This window comes from Euprymna scolopes, chromosome 25 (genome assembly GCF_053919585.1).
Source record: "Euprymna scolopes isolate OS-2025 chromosome 25, ASM5391958v1, whole genome shotgun sequence".
In the NCBI taxonomy this organism is placed as follows: domain Eukaryota; kingdom Metazoa; phylum Mollusca; class Cephalopoda; order Sepiida; family Sepiolidae; genus Euprymna; species Euprymna scolopes.
The window spans coordinates 79,605,857-79,623,356 of NC_136506.1; positions in this window are offsets into that span (position 1 = coordinate 79,605,857).

The window sequence follows — 17,500 nt, forward strand, 5'->3', positions numbered from 1 at the left end:
CAAGAACCACCTGTCTAACAGAAAACACTATCAATAATTCCCCACTCTTTATTTAGAATGTAGAATTAATTATATAATGTTATAAATTGAATTAAATTTTTTTAAATAAAATTCTTAATGCTGCAATATTCTCTTTTCTAGTTTTAACAACTAGTCCTTTACTTTCCCATGTTTAAGCTTAACCATATTACTTTTCATGCTTGCATTTTTCTATTGTAATCCATTGTAATGATTTTTCCAGGTTTCCAGTGAATTCCCTTGTTCTTTGTTTAATTTCACTCTTTTTTTTTTTGCCACCATAAACATAACATACACATATCTAATGACAATGTACAACACACGTCTGCTTTCAATAAAATCCTCTCCAATTATTTCCCTTTCATGCTTTCTTTTTCTATTTCACTTATTACTTCTGTTTTCGCGAGAGCGGTGAATTTGTACCAACAGCAATCGCTGAAGCGACGTGATTGGTATGGAAACCAGTCATAAAAAACGTCGCTCACGTCCTTACGATTTTTTACGGTTTGGAACACCAGTAAATTCATCATAACTTTTGTTTTACTGAACGAAAATTGAAAATTATTTTTTCACAATATAAGGTGCTCTATAAGCTGTAATAATTCTTTGACATTTAGTCGAAAAATGAGTGAGCAGTAAAGCTTTAAAGTAGTTCTAAATGATTAAAACTGCCACTTAGCCATATATTCAAGCACTACCGTGTTTGAATGATATATATATATATATATATATATATATATATATATATATACGTATTGCAAATTACTCCTCATTATATGTACTATTCAATAGAGAATTGATTCTATAATAATACATGCACAATTGGCATAAATTAAAATATCATCTTTAAGCGTATTGTACGACCGAGCAACACCGGGCGTCCAGCTAGTAATTTTTTAAATCAACAGCAAGTTCTCTACAGTGCAATGCAGACAACAATGTATTGTAGGCGAAGTCTCTGCAAGGAGGCATGTGAAGTTTCCTCCTAGTGCACCGTGATAAGTCCACAACTAGAACAGGCGATCAATCGATTTGATTGAAAAATGTGGGATTTCATCAATTTCGATGACAATAAAAAGTATGGGCGTGTGAAATATTTGTTGATCATCATTCAATCCCGGGCCACGTCTGACCTTCCTGCTAGTATATATATATATATATATATATATATATATATATATATATATAACAAACGTACACACGCACGCACATACATATATATACACACAAATAAATGACAAAAAGTCTATATTACAAATGTCCTCACACACACATTCTCATATATATATATATATATATATATATATATATATATATATATATATATATATATATTCCAAGATGTTGTCCATCTTACCGTTTATTTCTTTCAGCATGTTAAAATATTCAATTCTTGTCAGCACCTGTTTTCGTAGCGCAGAAACAATTCGTGTAATTATTATGCCAATTTTTGATATATTTTCCACAATGACTCATCAGAAGAATAAAAACTTAACTTTAAAACCAAAAGAAAAACAGAATTTGGGCAAGACTACATAAATCTGAAACAATCCGAAGAGTAATTGCAACTGTGTTTTATGATATCTTTTTTTTACAAGGGAAACACCACTTATCAAGGCCCGAAGGCCACTCGAAGATAAGGGTTAATGGGTATACATTAGTCAATGGGATTATAGCGTAGTAATCATAAGTAGTGGAAATTTTGTAAATTGGATTACATTAGGGGGAACGGTTCATCAAGAACTTGTTTACGTTGGACTTGAAGACAATCAGATTGTGATCAGCTGTAAAGCAGGAAAACGGAAGAGAGTTACATATATTTACGCCATATATATATATATATATATATATATATATTAGTGTAGGGATGATTTATCGGAAAAATCGGAACTTCTAAGCGTATCTGAATTGCTATCGAAAATGTTTTCCTTATTTTCAGATGCCCAAAACTAAGCTTTAGATTGTTCCGTTTTTACCTTTGTTTATAGCTTAAATTTCCATTACTGGTACTAAAATAAAATAATGCATATTTACACATTTTGAACTATTAGTAAAACTAAAATCTATAACCTACAAATGTATTTTTACGTTACCGCAAAGGTATGTACATATTACATAGATATTTACGATAAAAAAATGCAACTCTAGCAAAAAAATTATTGATTTAAAAGAATCGGAATCGGTAATTGTATCAGAATCAGGAAAAAAATTGGAATTGTCCCATTATATATATATATATATATATATATATATATATATATATATATGATGATTACCACATCTTGTCAGACGAGTGCCACTCCCTCAATCAGTCAAGTCGTCAAAGTTTAAGGATTTGACCTTTTAAAACTCTACCAAACTCTTCCGCCAATTTTGGGTCTAAACACTTGAAATTTTAGATGTAGGTTACTTGGACATGGATCAAACTTCTAACCTGATTAAAGCCCAAAATAATAAATGTTAAAATATCAAAATTGGGGTCAAATTAAAAAAAAAAATTGAACTCTGCGGCCTGTATCAATTACTCAGCAAATTTTTAGTGTAAACATTTGAAATTTTACATAAAGTGTATTCAGACATAGGGCAAACTTTTAAATCATTTTTTAGCCGAAAATTTGGCTGCTAAGGATCAAAGTTCAAAAGATTTTACCTTTGCGGTCTCTAGCAAATTATTCAGCCAATTTTGGGTCTAAACATTTGAAATTTTACATCGGACAGACATGCAGCAAGCTTTTTAGTTAGTTTTTGAGCGAAAATTTTGCTGGTAAAAGTTGAAAGGGTTGATCTTTGCAGACTTTACTAAACTCCTTCGCCAATTTTGGGTCTAAACACTTGAAATTTTAAATGTAGATTACCTGGACATGAGTCAAACTTTTTAATATATATATACATATGCACATAAAGTTATGAACAATACATAGGGCCCGAAGAAAGCCGGGCTGAACTGCTAGTACAACATATATGTATATAATATATATATTACAGTATTATGTATATTTAGCATAGTATACACATATAATATAGTATACATATACACATAATATATACTAGCCTGGGTGCCTGGTGTTGCCCGGGTGTTTGGAAGTGTGTGTTGAGCAAAAGAAAAAAAAATTTAATAGGCAGGCACGATCGAACGCGTACCGCGAAAAAAAAAGGTGAACCCCCCCCCCTGACATCTTTGTCGTTGCGTCCATCGCCAAACCGGAAGTGGTGAAGGTTTAAATTAAGGCTAATCAATCGAAAAGAGGGGATGACTTTCGAAAATATCGTCGGAAAAAGCGACCCCCTCCTTGTAGAAAGTGGCCAGTTGAAGGTGTTTGTTGCCAATTTTCCCATATTTGTCGTTCGGAGAGTTATGCTTCAAAACAATACCGATCTCGTGAAAATTTCGTCGCGCCCGTTCCAAGTTTTAGGCATACATACATACATACATACATACATACATACATACATACATACATACATTTAAACAGACAGGTGAGATTTATATTAAGGAGTTATAATATCCTTTTCTTTACAATTTATAGAATTCATAGAATTATTTCTATGACCCTCTTGACCAGGAGAACCGTATTTGTTAATCGGTCCACATTAAAGAGCTTTCAACCTCAGCTTGTAACGCTGCTATTACACACAAACAAGAGGATATAAATAAATTTAAAAAATCGCATCTGCATCCTTTCTTTTTAAACAAAAAGTTTTTATTACAGATACTTTTCAGTCTCGACACCACTTAAAAGTCTCTCGCTATCGTCCATCTCGCCCGGTTTACCCATTTCGTCTTCCTCGGACCGCATGCCGGCCACAGCCTATTCATTCTCGTCCTCGACTCAACACGTCCATTTTCTTCGACCCGCACTTTTCGTTTCTCCCGAGCACGTGGTGGCCTTTTTCCCTGTTTCTTGTCGCGTCAATTCGCGGACACTTCCTCATTTTTCGGCTGCTGCTACTGCTAATCTCTTTGAAAGCCAGCCATTCTTCGCTGCTGCTGCTATTTTTTCACGTGCTCACATACACTATGTTACATCCCCTTCTACGCTGACTTTTGAGTAAAAGAAAAGATCCGCATGAACCCAAATAAACGCCTGCCTCAAAGGCTTGCTACATGTACAAGAAACGACCGCCATTTCTTCAATTTCCACCGTGACGTAGTCAATGAAATCTCATCACTTCCTCTAATCATGCAAAATCCATCAGTTTTCCTGTTGATATCATCTAAACAAGTTTCACAAGATTTTCCTGAAAGTTACAAGATGGTCATCTTCAAATCTAATGTCAATGACCACTTGTCATGAACTGCATCAAATTTTATTCATGCCATTAATTATTTTATATCCTCTCGTAATATTCAGCATTATTCAACTGACAATCTATAAATATCATGTATCCTTATCCTCGAATGACTTTTGGGATTGATAAGTGATTACTTATTCATAAATAAAATAAATGAACTAATGTTTCTGAATTTTTTTAAGATGTGGAATGATTATTCGTATTATATGGATTGTTCAGACTACTGTTCTCATCTTGAGTGCTATTTGCATAATGTTTCCATCGAGTTAACCTCCGACCTCCGACACTCAAAATACAATTGCGAATTGCAGTAGATTTATACCCAGTCATGGTTGAAAGAATGAGCGCAGGCTACCCCCAACCTTGAATTAAATAAAGGGTCCCGCTAAAAAGTTCGACAAGAAGATCGGGGGGGGGGGCGGTTACATCGATGGAAACGTTGTGAGAATAACACTCAAGGTAAGAAAAGTAATCCCAAGAATTCATGAACTCATGTCTTAAGAAAAAATACATATAATACCGTTGGAGGTATTATATGAATAATGAACTATTCCATGACGTCACTTTCGTCCATGACGTCACTTCCAGGTAACAAGGACAGTCAGAGCCGGATACGTGGAGAGTATGGTCGTCACCCACTAGTCCAGCATTTGAGCAAAGTTATTGCTCAATTTACCTCTTTCATGTATTTTCGTTAATACATATTTATTTAATTGTTACTGTGTCTAATGACCCTTCTCGGCTATTTGGCATCACTCTTTTTTTAGGGGGGGCGGTGATGGGGCAGTTGGAGGGAGTTGGGGGAGGGGATAGAGAACATAGATATGCAGCTTCAATGTTTTTGATTTCATGTAACGCTTCTTCATCTTTTGCCTCCGTAGCAGTTTGTCGCGCATGTGGCTCAGTGCATTAATCTCCGCATTCAAGGGGGTTTCTTAATATTTCAGCTGTTTTCGTTATTGTTAATTGTTGAATCTTTCCAGCCATTCCTCTGATTCCAATTTCTCCCATTCTTTTTTTTCAAAGCTTTTCGAGATTGTTCCTAGTGCCCCTACTATTATAGGTATTACCTTGATTTTCTTCATCATTCATATCTCTTTCAGCTCTCTGGCTAGCTCTTAGTATTTGCTTCGTTTCTCCTTTTCTTTGATATTCACGCTGTGGTCAGCTAGAACAGCGAAATCTACGATTTGACAGGACTTTTCATTTCTTGTTAATTATTACGGCATCCGGTCTTGTTGCTTGGATGGTTTTGTCTGTTTGTATGCCCATGTCCCATAGGATTTGTGATTCTCGTCATTATTATTATTATTATTATTATTATTATTATTATTATTATTATTATTATTATTATTATTATTGTTACTGTTGTTGTTGCTAACTTCATAATGTGGTGATGTTTTACACCGTTGTTTTTCACTCCAGAGCTAGTTAACATAGTCAAACAGTCAATTAAATGGAATACACCTAGCCTAGGATCTTTGCTGTTCCAAGCAGCACTGACTTCTGGAGTACGATGATGTTTTACTTGATTCCTAAGAAGTTCAACTGTTTCCTCAAGATCATCTGAAACAGAGTCAAGCACACGCATGATGAGTAGAAGTTCGTTTATTCCGCAACCTAGCAATCTCCACCCGTAGTTTCTGATAGTTCCGTAGTTTCTCATTCGTTTTGCCTGCTAAGTTGATATTGCTTAGGCAAACCACATCAATGATTGGCATTCATTTTTTTTTATTCATAAATACAATCGGTTTCCCGTAAGTTATCTTTAGGTCACACTGAACCATGAAACCCCAGAGAATTTTAATGCCCTTATTTTCCACTAGTGCGCCTGGGTGGTGATGTTCGTCATTTGGATTCCAAACTTTTGGCACAAACTCCAATGCAGATTTGCACATACTTTGTCATGGCGACGTTTGCACTCTTTATTATTATTATTATTATTATTATTATTATTATTATTATTATTATTATTATTATTATTATTATTATTCACTCCAGATCAAAGCATATTACCATGTAGTAAGGGAGTACTATTTGGGATCATGTTGACAAGGGAAAAGACAAGAGGAGCGTGATGTCGATTTACATTACATTTAAACTTCTGCATGTCAGTACAGCCAGGGAAGCAGGTAAGAGGAGCGGAATTCTGAAATCTAAGAGTAGAAGGGTTTCAGGCATTTAGAAACTTCTACAGTTAAAGAAGTGGGATTTTGTTGCTAAACGGGTTTGTCGGGGATATGTATGTGAGGGAGCACAAGTACAACGAGTTCATCAGAGCACATTCCATTACAATACTTGTAAAACAGGTACAGGGATGCAATACTGTGGCGATGGGACAGAGGTTGGTGCTTAGATGACAGATGAGGATCTATTAGATCAGAGACTCTTATTGTGACCCAACTTTAGCTGTGCGGTTCCCCAAGACGTTGTGGGGAGACCAGCTCTCTATAAAAAGGGGAGTAGCAATTGTCTTATATAATGGGCTTCCCCAGCATTGATCAAAACTCAATGCTTTTGTGGACGAATGTCAAGGATTTTGTTTATGCCATGGATTCAGTTTCGCTTAGTTATACTGAAAAGCCAAAGAAACACGCGTAGACCAAGAAACATCGCGAAAATAGCGTGTAAAAGTCGTTCAAACAAAAGATAAACGCGACCCCCCCCTTCGTAAATCATAGATATTATAAGTTAGACAGTATATAAAAAGTTTTAAGAATGAGTGACTTCACCGAGCGCCCCCCCCCCGAAAAAAGCCTTTGCCGGACATACACAAAAAATGCACACACACACACACACACACACACACACACACACATTTTGCCTTTTATATATAGACTAGCGGGGGTTACCCGGCATTGCCCGGGGATTTGTAGGTGTGTGTGTTTTAGGGAGAGGGTAAATCAGAACAAACAGGAATCTTAGCGATAGCGATTAGAAAAAAAAGATGGGGGTTGGTGACATGTGGGCTCGAACCCGAAGCCTTGAGGCCTATAGACTGAGCCTGAACACTTGCGCTACGGCGACAATATTAATGCAAGAGTGATTAAAGTAAGTCAAGTCAAGGAGGTTTGATTGACAGGTGGACGCTTAATGAGGTCATGACGGGGCAATTTTTTGGCGTTTGTTTACTTTGTTTCACTGCAGGATCGTTTTTTTCATTTACTGCGGGGCAGTTTGGGCTTCCCCAAGATGATGGGAGGGGGGAAACCAGCTCCCCATTAAAAGGGGATTGTCCTTGGACGTTCCGGCGATCGTGCTGGGAACGATGCAACAACCTTCGCATTTGTTTCGCTTTTATTATACGAAAAAGGCGAATCTACACGCGCTGATCGAAAAATGTTGAATATTTAGCTTTTCAAAGTCAGGCAAATTAAATACACACGCGACCCTCGTTCGTAACTCATAGATATTATGATTTTGACGTGATACAAAAAGTTTTAAAAATGAGCGACGGCCTCGAGAAACTGCCGGAAAATATCCTTTTGCGGACATACACAAAAAGTGAACATACATACACACACATTTTCGCTTTTATATATATATAGATAAGTGGGTTTAAAAACACTTTTTAAAGAGCGTGCCACGCTGACCAAATTGTTATCGTACTTGACACACTGTCTTTAGGTTTCATATTATTTATGTATGTAGATTGCTATTTTAAAAATAAATAAAAATATTATTTTTTTACGTCCAAAATAAAAAATGGGCAGTTTCTAAAAAAAAACACCCGATCTTCAAGGCGAAGACGCTAATCTTATCGTTTAAAAAATAATAAAAACAAAAAAAACAAAACAAAAAACTACATACATATATGTATGTATGTATGTATGTATGTATGTATGTATGTATGTATGTGTGTGTGTCTGTGTGTAGCACAATCACGTTGACACACTGGTTCTCGTCAGATCACCGAAGTTATGCAACGTTGAGCCTAGCCAGTATCACATGGGTGACCATTTGGGAAGGCCAGGCGCTATATATACTGCGCCGAGACCTAGAAATTCCCAGGTTGGTATCCGTGGGCGCATTAATTCATTGGGAGAGATGCATCCCCAGTCTTCGTTAAGACATGCATCTAAGAGAAAGAAACACTTATGTAAAAACCTGCGATCTACTGTATATTCTGTTTTGTAGCAGTCATCTGCACCGACAAAGGTTAGCAGTAATACCCAAAAGTTTGGTTGATTCTACACAAAGCTTTTACCACTATAAACGAATCATCTGTGTACATTTCCGGGCAACTTAGTTGCTGTGGCGGAAGCTCAAACATCGGAATTGACGAGAGAGTCCATCCTTCAATATTGACAGAATATGGATACCCACTGTAAGGGTGACCGTGCGTGAAATTTTTAGAGTTTCGCAATCTCCAACCACACCTCTCTCGACGAGGTATCATTAATAATCTGGATCAAGTGGAGGTTCAGAAAATAATGTCGACATAAGAGGAGAGCACATACAGTGCCTAGAATTCCCAAATGGTGACCCATCTGGTACTAGCTCGGCTCATCGTTGCTTAACTTTGGTGATCTGACGAGAAACGGCGTGTCAACGTAATATATAAAATAATATATATGTGTGTCAACGTAATATATAAAATAAATACATGTGTGTGTGTGTGTGTAATAATATATATATATAATATATATATATAATAATAATAATAATATATGTGTGTCAACGTAATATATAAAATAAATATATATGTGTGTGTGCGCGCGCACGCACACACACACACACACACACACACACACACACACACACACACACACACACACACACACACACGTTCCCCCCTCTCTCTCTCACACATGTATTTATTGTGTGAATGCGTATATTTTATTTATTTCTGGGTTAAGAAGGAAGCTATATAAAAAGGTTGAAAAATTAGAAAATTGAATGAAAAAAAAAAAAAAAGAGAAAAAAAAGGAAGGAATAAAATAATAAATCGTGGATAAAAGAGTAATTATTCTTGTGTGTAGACAAAAAAAAAAAAAAAAAGAAAAAAAAAAACCCTGAACGGGCTTTCTGGAGTGAAGTGGGTCCACTTAAACAGATATAAACGACACTGTGATATCCATCTTGGGGCGTAGACATGACTTGCGCCCACTGACGTCACAAAGAACGCTGGTCGCTTGACGGACTAATGGTCGACCGCCACGTCACAAAGGCGCTTAAGCGAGCGACAAAAGGAGGCGCATTCGACAACGACACTGGTTACTGAACACCTGTTATTTCCACTCTGTGGCTGGTTTATATAATAGTTGTAATTATACCGTACTGTTAAGCACTTAATAGAGACCTCGGCCCGTGCCCGCTGTTCAGTGGGTGGGGTAAGCGCCGCCCCCCGAGAACCCCCGGGAATTGCAATTTCGAACATATTTTACCCACGATTTGTTTTCCCTTGCTCGCTCGTTTCGCAGTTGAAAAAATACGATGATTTTATTGTCCAGCAATTTCTTCTTCTTTTTCTTCGTGGTATAATTCTTTATCTACTTCTTCTTCACCCCTCCTCCTTCTTCTCATTCCCCCATCCTCTTCTATTTTTCATCGTATTATATTTCTTTTTCTTCTTCTTCGTGGTATACCACTTTATCTACTTCTTCTCCATCATCCTCTCCCCCTTCTCTTCATTCTCTTCTTTTTTCTTTTTTCGCTGTATAAAACTTTATCTACTTCTTTGCACCCCTCCCCTTCTTCTCCCCTCTCCCCTTTTTCTTCTTTTCTTCGTATTATATTTCTTTTCCTGCTCATGTTCGTTCTCTTCTTTTTCTCTTTTCTTCTTCTTCTTCTTCTTCTTCTTCTTCTTCTTCGCTGAATAAATATTTATCTACTTCTTCACCCTCCTCATCTTCTACTCCCCTCCTTTCCTTTTTCTCCTCTCATCTTTTTCTTCCTCCTCTTCTTTTTTCCTTTTTCTTCGTATCATCCTTCTTTCTCTGTATTGTTTTCTTTTCATCTGTATTTTTCCTCTTTAATTTTCTTCTTTGTTGTAAACTACTTCACTTTATATATTTTTCCTCTTTCATTTTCTTCTTTGCTGTAAACTTATTCACTTTATATATTTTTCCTCTTTAATTTTCTTCTTTATTGTAAACTTATTCACTTTATATTTTTCCTCTTTCATTTTCTTCTTTGTTGTAAACTTATTCACTTTATATATTTTTCATCGTTTCATTGTATTCAGTGTGTTTTTTTTATCTTGTTCATTTTTCTTTCTTTTATTTTTAATGTTATTCTCCTTCGCTGTAAAAAATCAGGTTTTATTGCATTTTCTTTGTCACGGCATTTTCTTTCTTTTGGACTTTTTATTCACTGAATTATTTTTCATTTGTTTCTCCAGAAAAAAAAAAGAAAAGAAAATACAACGAACCTCGTCTTCTTTCTTTCTTCGTCGTGTTCTTCATTTCTTCTTCTTATTTCTTCTTATTCTAATTATTTTTTATTCTCTTCTATTTCTTTAACTTTTTCTTCACTGTATTTTCTTTATTTCATTCTTCTTCTTCTCCTCCTCCTTCTACTCCACTGTACGTTTTTCTTTCTTTTGGACTTTTTTCTTCTTCACTGTATTTAATTTCATTCTCATTCTTCTTTATTTCATTTTTAAAAATCGTTCATTCTTCTTCAGTGTATCTTTCATTTTTCTTTTTCGCTGAATTTTTCATTCTGCTTCTTAACTCTATTTTTCATTTTTCTTCTTCAAAGTATTTTTTATTCTTATTCAATGTATTTTTTATTTTTCATCTTCAATGTATTTTTCATTCTTTTTCTTCAGTGTATTTTTCATTCTTTTTCATCCATGTATTTTTTCATTATTTTCTTCCCTGTATTTTTCATTCTTCTTCTTTCATGTATTTTTCATTTTTCATCTTCAGTGTATTTTTCATTCTTTTTCTTCCATGTATTTTTCATTCTTTTTGTTCCATGTATTTTTCATTCTTTTTGTTCCATGTATTTTTCATTCTTTTTGTTCCATGTATTTTTCATTCTTTTCTTTCATGTATTTTTCATTCTTTTTCTTCAATGTATTTTTCAGTCTTTTTCTTTTATTTATTTTTCATTCTTTTTCTTTCATGTATTTTTCATTCTTCTTCTTCCATGTATTTTTTATTTTTCATCTTCAGTGTATGTTTCATTCTTTTTCTTCCATGTATTTGTCATTCTTTTTGTTCCATGTATTTTTCATTCTTTTTCTTTCATGTATTTTTCATTCTTTTTCTTTCATGTATTTTTCATTCTTCTTCTTCCATGTATTTTTTATTTTTCATCTTCAATGTATTTTTCATTCTTTTTCTTACATGTATTTTCATTCTTTTTCTTCCATGTATTTTTCATTCTTCCTCTTCTATATATTTTTTATTTTTCATCTTCAATGTATTTTTCATTCTTTTTCTTACATGTATTTTCATTCTTTTTCTTCCATGTATTTTTCATTCTTCCTCTTCTATGTATTTTTTATTTTTCATCTTTAGTGTATTTTTCATTCTTTTTCTTCAATGTATTTTTTATTTTTCATCTTCAATGTATTTTTCATTCTTTTTCTTCATTGTATTTTCATTCTTCTTCTTCCATGTACTTTTTATTTTTCATCTTCTTCACTGCATTCTTTTTATTTTATTCTTATTCTCCTTCTTTGTACTTTTTATTCATCTTTTTTTATTTCACTCTTCGTCACCGTATTTTTTATTTCAGTTTTCTTTACTGTATTTTTAATTCTATCCTTCTGTTCCCCCCCCCCCCTCTATTTCTTTGGTGTATCCTCCCTCTCTATTTATGACAACGAAAATAGGAAACGACAGTAATTCAAGGATTGTTTATTCCAAGACAAAAATCGATTCAGAAAATAGCAATACTTCCCCCTTTGTCAGAAGCATCGTTCATGAAATGTGACGTCTGAAAGGCAAAAGTTCCCGCGTTTTAGTAATTAACAGCTTTAAGTGAGTTATGGTTGCCAACGACTGCAGTAACGAAAAAAAAATGTGCAAATAACACCACAGATGAGATATGTAGTCCGATTAAACCAAATAATACAAACAATTATCCCTTATCTAAAAAAAAAAGTCAGAACCATTACTTTTTTCTCTTCTGAATTAACCAATAAAATATGAAGATTTTTTTTTTAAACAAAAAACATAAAACCTATATAATTATCAAACTCAAATGACATTTAACAGGTGTTGTAACCATACATCCGGTTTACGACTTCCGGTTGCGCATGCGTACATAAGCATAAGCCCATAACAGCGTAAACAAATAAACAGAAATCGCTGGACAGGTTTCGTTCGAACAAACGGACGTCCTTAGAAAAGCGAATATCTTAAATTTATTGAATAAAAAACTTCAAGATATGGGAAGCAAACGCAATACGTTATTACAAATAAATAATACGTATAGTCATCGACCTGTTTCATATATACAATATATATTATACTAAATAATCAATGCGACAATAAAACGTATAGTTTTACTGTGTACGTTTTCAGCATCCCAATTTTTTCTCCCGTTTAAATTATCCAAATAAACAATTGTTAATACTTTCTGCTTTTTTTTTTACATCGTTCATTTCCGTATTACGTGTAAGTTATTTTAACGCAATTTTCTTACAAATAAATCTACTTCAACCCGTTGACAACCATAACAGCATTTTACAACGGCGATTTACCCACCGCCTTCATTTTTTGAAATTTATTCTCCATTTTTTAATACACCTTTCTTAAAAACATTCACGCATTTTCTTCTACACTACCAACATAAATAAATAACCCCGAAAATGTGTTTTTTTTAATTGCGTTACAAATAAATAATCAATGCGACAATAAAACGTAATGTTTTACTGTGTACGTTTTCAGCGTCTAAATTGTTTTCTTTTTTTCACGTTTAAATTAATGTATTTATTTGCTTCCCCACCAAAGAAAATTAGGCACAAGGCCGTTTTTAATGTGGGGTAAAAACCAGCTCCCCTAAAAGTAGACAAAAGAGGGCACTCTGGTTACCAAAAATAATAATTGTCCCAGTATAGAGGCCCCCCCCCCATTGACTGGTACAAATTAACTTAAGTGCAGCATCTGCAGAACAGATACTACACTTTGATTCCGGCCCGAAGGCCAAGAACAACAGAAAAATGCAGGGTATTTATTTGCTCCCCCACCGAGCAAATAAGGCACAAGGCCGAGTTTTAAAGTGAGGAGTGAAGGGGAAATGGGGACCAACTCCCCGGGGAGTAGGGGAGCTGGATAGTGACAATTGGTATGAAGGGTTGCCCCTACATTGATCAAGGTCTTATATGTGGGGTTGTCCCGACATATCGTCTTTGCTTGCAGTATCTGCCGGAACAGATACTACACCTTGATCCCGGCCCGAAGGCCAAGAACAACAGAAAAAAGGCAAGCCTCTTTAAATTAAAAGATATATTAAAATTTGAATTTAAGTTTAAGTATTATGGTATCTGTTCAGTGGACTATAAGTATGGCCAACCACTTATAATTCAATGGCTGTAAGTTTTATTTTTCAAAAATAAACAATTATAAACAGAACGACGCATGGAAATCTGTCTATATTCTTTTTTCATTTTAATATACTTTCATAGAAATGTTTCTGCTATGTCACAAAAAACTATTTTCTTTACGTCACAATTCATACATGAATTCCATAGCTAATATAACATACTGACCCAACGGGTCACGGGTAGTCTAGTAGTTTATAAAAATGAAAATAACATCGAGGATTTAAATATCGTCTAAAGTCACTCAGCGTACGAAACGCCGGTTCCGGTGAGATAGATATAAACAGAGGCTGAAAAAAAAAATCGACATTGGCGACGAAATATCAAGTCCCATTTGTTTGTATTTGAAACCGACAGTACCGATGTTATTCTAGTCTTCTCCGATACGCAAACACACGGGCGCACGTATGCGCGTACACACATATAATTAAAAATATAATGAATCATTTTTTAGTGGAACAATAAATATCGTAATTTATTCAATTTTTATTTTAATCATCAATGTTTTTTGTTTATATATATTACCCTATAATTTTTTCTTTTTGTATTGATATTTATATTAAAACCCCTTTTCTATTTATTTAAAAAGAAAGTACAACTTTGTTACAAGTTAGAAAAGCATTTCATCCAAGGCATGAAAATTGTTAAACAAAATGTTTTTACTATAGGCTTTAAAAATAAAGGTACAAGATTCAATTTGAAATTTATTTATCTACAAAGTGCACTTTTATAAATTTTACAAAGTAAGGTATAAAAATTTAATTTAAATTGGATCAAAAAATTACCTTGGATTTATTTTATGTAATGTACATTCTGTTGCACTTTAAAAAAATCATTGAAGATTTTATATCTATATCATTAATTGGTAGATGAAAGATAATGTTTTAAAGTGCACCAAAATGACATTACATAAAATAAATCCAAGGTAATTTTTTGATTCAATAAAAATTAAATTTTTATACATTACTTTGTAAAATTTATAAAAGTGGACTTTGAAGATAAATAAATTTCAAATCATTTTGTTTAACAATTTCCATGCCTTGGATGAAATGCTTTTCTAATTTGTGATAATAAATACAAATACTACATTACGACTGGGCAATACCGGGCGGCATGCTAGTATATATATATAATTGCTTGTTTGCATCTTGACTACGATTATAGGACGATTTTATCTTAAAAAAACAGACAGGATGAAAGGTGAAATTATATATATATATATATATATATATATATATATATATATATATATATATATGAACTGTCTCTCTATATATACAAAATATTTACATATATATATATATATATAATATTTATGTATATATATATTATATGTATATATATACACTATGGGTATATATATATGTATATATATATATACACTATGGGTATGTATATATATATACACTATGGGTATATATATATATATATATACACTATGGGTATGTATATATATATATACACTATGGGTATATATATATGAATATATACACTATGGGTATATATATATATATATATATATATATATATATATATATGTATATATATACACTATGGGTATATATATGTATATATATACACTATGGGTATATATATGTATATATATACACTATGGGTATATATATGTATATATATACATTATGGGTATATATATATGTATATATATACATTATGGGTATATATGTATATATAAATTATGGGTATATATATATGTATGTATATATATACACTATATATGGATGTATATATATGCATATATATTATGGGTTTATATATATATATGTATATATATATAAATTATAGGTATATAAATTATATGTATATATATGTATATATATATGTATATACATGTATGTATATATACGTAGATATTTATTATATGATATATATTGTCTATATATATGTATATATATTATATGTGTATATATATTGTATATATATGCTGTCTATATATATGTATATATATGTATATTATATGTATATATATGATATATATGTATATATATTATATTCATATATGATATATATATCATATGTATATATATGATATATATGTATATATATTATATTCATATATGATATATATATCATATGTATATATATATATATTACATGTATATATATGATATGTATATATATATATATATATATATATATATATATGATATGTATATTATGTCTTTACAGCCTTTGAGATTTAAAAAAAAATCACTCGACCGCCGGTCGAATGTATGTGAAAATTTACTCGCCTCAAAATATTTTTACTCGTACGACTTTGTCTTTGTTTCAGTCAATAATAGTAAATAATTTTACAACAATTCAAAAAATTAACGTGTGTATAATCTAAAAAGATATTATTTGTTTAACTCTTGTAAATTAACTATTTATTACTACAAATATTTCAGTAGACATTCAACAAAAGTTAAAATAAAACACCAGTTTCTTTATATAGCATCATTCATATTATTGTTCCATAGAAATAAGAATCATTTCTTCGGATGCTTGACGGAGCGATGCGTTTTTTTCCTCTTTCAAATGTTCGTCTTTACTTTTGTAAGCATGAAGTGTATGTAGTTGTAGCGTCGAAGAATTTTTTTTCAGAATGAATTAAAAAATCAGAGAGCTAAATGAAGGCAACATGTTCACTACACGCCGAATGTGTAAGTTTGACCTCTTGTCGACCTTTAGCGTGACCAAACCTTTTCCAATAAGATATTCCAACGGTCTCACAGCTAGATATGAAAGACTTCATAAATGATGAGACATATTTGAGGGTCGTAAAATAAATGAGTTTCTCCCGTTTCTTTATTTAAAGAAATATTATCGACCGGCGGGCGAGAGATTTACGACTTTTAGTCGCCCAAAGAAATTTTCAATCGACTGTGGCGACTGGTCGTGTAAAGTCTCAAAGGCTGTGTCTATATATATATATATATATATATATAATATAATATACATATATATATATATATATTACTCATATATATTACATGTATATAGATTATATGTATATAATTGAATTATATTTATATATATATACACACACATAATATTTACACACATATATATTATATTTATACAGATTATATGTACACAATGGTATTATATATATATTCATACCCATATATATATATATATGTCCATTCCAATATATATATATCCATATGTCCATACCAATATATATATATATATATATATATATATATATATATAACTATCCATACCCATATATATATCCATACGCATATATATATATATATATATATATATATATATATCCATACCTATATATATATATATATCCATACCCATATATATATATATATATATATATATATATATATATATATCCATACCCATATATATACACACACACATATATATATATATCCATACCCATATATATATATACACACACACACACACACATATATATATATCCATACCCATATATATACACACACATATATATATCCATACCCATATACATATACACATATAAATATATATATCCATACCCATATATATATATATATATATATATATATATATCCATACCCATATATATATATACATAGATATATCCATACTCATATATATATACATATATATATCCATAGCCATATATATATATATATATATATATATATATATATATATATATATATATATCTCCATACCCATATA